The sequence below is a fragment of the Papio anubis genome, chromosome 3 (assembly GCF_008728515.1).
Source record: "Papio anubis isolate 15944 chromosome 3, Panubis1.0, whole genome shotgun sequence".
Classification (NCBI taxonomy): Eukaryota; Metazoa; Chordata; class Mammalia; order Primates; family Cercopithecidae; genus Papio; species Papio anubis.
In genome coordinates, this window is record NC_044978.1 from 62,217,127 (window position 1) to 62,220,472 (window position 3,346).

General features: G+C 32.3%; 1 pseudogene; it reads left to right on the forward strand.

Moving 5' to 3' along the window:
* Positions 1 to 2,120: 2,120 nt before the first annotated feature.
* On the forward strand, positions 2,121 to 2,194 carry LOC116274390 (annotated as a pseudogene).
* The last annotated feature ends 1,152 nt before the right edge of the window (positions 2,195 to 3,346 follow it).

Consider the following 3,346-nt stretch of genomic DNA (forward strand, 5'->3'; position numbering starts at 1 on the left):
TATAAATCAGACTACTAATTTTTTTTTAGAGTACATCAGTCCCCAGTGTCTAAAATTGGGAAAGGCTTGGAATGCCAGGATAAATATTGTGTGCCTTATGTGATTGGGAACTAACAAATACTTTCCTGCAAGTTAGTGGAGTAATGAGAATATCTTGTTATATCTTTTTTTTTTTTTTTAAATCAAGTATAACCACTAGTCCAATAAATTTCTGGCTGTATAGGATATGCAGAGTAATTGCTTATTATACTCAGAATAACAATGGGATTTTTAGACATGAGGTTAACTGAAATTGTTTTTAAATATCCAGTCTCCACCAGATGTTATTTTGGTAGGGTTTCATGAAGAGTGCATGTAAATTAATTTCTTTTTAGTCGTAGATATTTTTGACAATGTTTTGTCAAGCCAGTATGTGTTAATCTGTTTTGTGTTGCTATAATATTTTGTGTTGCTATAATACCTGAGGCTGGGTTATTTATAAAGAAAAGGGGTTTATTTGGCTCAAGGTTCTGTAGTCTGTATAAGAAGCATAGTGCTGGCTGGCATCTACTTTTGATGACGGCCTCAGAAGCTTATAATCACGATGGAAGATGAAGGGGGAGCAGGCGCATCACGTGGTGAGAGGGAACAAGAGAATGAGGGAGGAAGTGTCAGACTCTTTTAAACAACCAGAGCTTGTGTGAGCTTGTGTGAACTCATAGAGTGAGAACTCACTCATTACCGTGAGGACAGGACATTCATGAGGACAGGACATTCATGACCCAAACCCTTCCCAGTAGGCCCACCTCCAACATTGGCTGTCACATTTCAACATGAGATTTGGAAGGGACAAAACATCTAAAGCATATCCCTGTGTATTTATATTTGGGGTATTAATACAGAATTAGTAATAACTTTATGTCCCATTACACAGAGGAATCAGAATGACTCCCTAAAGACTCTATGCATTAAACTTGATAAGAGTTAAGAAGCTCAAGCTAATGTCAGAGGAGAATTTTACTTCCAGTAGCTTCTACCTTTCCCTCTTTCTATGGATAAGTATTCTTTCATTTGAAAACCAAGCATTCACTTCCTTTATCAGTAACAAACTACTAAGAAACGCATTACTGACATTTTGGCTCAGAGGTTTGGGACCTCAGAATTTAACTCCAAGCTGGAATTTATGTGCTTATTTTGGGATACACTTAAGCATATGAAAAACATTTAACTTTCTCTTCTGTGCATCCTACGTTGAGACTATATTAATAAACAAACAAATGGAAGGTATCGGGGGAGGAAGTGCTGGTTGGGATAAGTGATAAGCAAAACTGAGACAGGGCTCTTAGAGAGTACAGCATACAGACTCTATTGACAGAGGAATGGGAATACAATTGTGCTATAAAATGGTGCTTTCAGATTCCCTTGCCTTTAAAAATTTGTATTTCTATTTCTAAGAATAGCCCATGTTCATTGCAAACAATTGGAAAAATATAGAAAGTATAAGATTGAGGAATATCTTGTATACCTCTATTACCCAGAGATAACCACTGCTAATATTTTTATATATGTTGTTTTCTATTTATCATTTTTATAAACATATATGGTAAAATTGCATCACATTGTATGATTATTTGATACCTGGGTTTTAAAATGTATTGTAGTATTGTGATTCTTTATTTCTTTGTCACTAAAAGTTATTCTAAAAACATAATTTTTAATGACTGCATAATATTTTTCATATGGCTCTTCCATAATTATTTTCTTTCTGATGGTCATTTAAATTTCTTCTTCTCCTTCTCCTCTTTCTTCTTCTCTACCTCCTCTTCCTCCTCCTTCTCCTCTTCCTCCTCCTTCTTTGCCATTATACATTGTGAGGAACATTTTTGTAGATAAATATTTGTCAGTTTCTTGGATTATTTCCTTAGTAATATATGCCTTGAAGTCAATTTCCACATCAAAATCTATGGATAAATTAGCAGTCTGATTTATAATCAGTTATGGCCTTTTCAAAAGCATTTTAAGAAAAAGTTCTGATATAGACTCTGACAAGCAAAGAAATGGCATCTCATTTTACTCTTCTCAGTACTTTTGAAAATTTGAATTTGCACATCTTCAAATTCAAGGCAAAAATTTATCATTCTATCGCTTCTCGGCCTTTTGGCTAAGATCAAGTGTAAAAATTTATCATTTTATTACATGTATTTGATTATCTTCATGGGTATTTTTGTTAGTAATCTTCAGTTGCGTGAGTTTGAAAATTATTTGAAGATCAGTTAATCAAATGAAATCTGTTGCTTGTTTAACCTAGCAAATTTTTTTTTTACACAGAAATAAGAGATATTAAAGAGCTTCAGGTAATATTATAATTTATTTCTGGATCCAGTAATTAGTTCTAGGTAATAGTCCTGGTTTTACAAGTATAACTAAGTCTATAACATTAAGCAAATTATTTGTCTTCTTTAGACTTCCTTTCCTTTTTCATCTATAACATGAGGTGTGTGACTAGAACATTTAAAGATGTATTTTATCTTTATAATTTTATGGCTGCAAGATTTTTAAAAGGTGGCTTCAAAGTAACAATATATGAATTTTTATTGACTACAAAGGTCATTCTACATGAGTTACAAAACTCATTTAAGTTATATTTTTGAAATAAGTTTATGACCTACCAAGATTATCCTTGTATGAAGCATTAGAAGGAAACAAAAATGTTTATCTGAATATGTGTTGATGTGTTTATAAAAAAATTAATCTTATTATGATACTGAGAACCTCCAGTACCCAAGGTTGGGCAAATTCAAGTTCATACAATGAATAGTTGCTTGGTGGACACCTAATTTTTAACAAAGTAAGGCTTCTGTTGGATATTTTGAAGAGGATTACACCTTTTATAATGTCTTTGTTGTTAATGGGCCTGTTTGAATTTTCTGTTCTCCATTAGTAGTAGAATTATAGCAGGAATATATTTCATTTTATATTTATATCTATAGATGATGTATTAACTTTTTTCTGTTCTTACCAATACTCATAAGTTTGGACTAAACTGTAACCATATCATATTCAATGTTTCAAAGTTTAGTAATAACTTCAGTATATGCAAATTTAATAATGAGAATTTCATGTGCTTTGCTTTGGGCTGAAGTAATTTGGCACAAATTATAAAGCAACAGATGACAGTGTGTCAGGATTTAAATAGCAACTGATGTTAGACTCTCTTCCACTTAGAATAACTCAGTTTATACCTAGTGATCTTAAGTTGGAAAAAGAAAAATTATAAAAAATGGTTCTAAATTGGCTGTGTTGTGCATAGAGTAGTTATTACCACATTACTGAAATCAAATAAGCCACACCCTTAAAAATAGCAGTG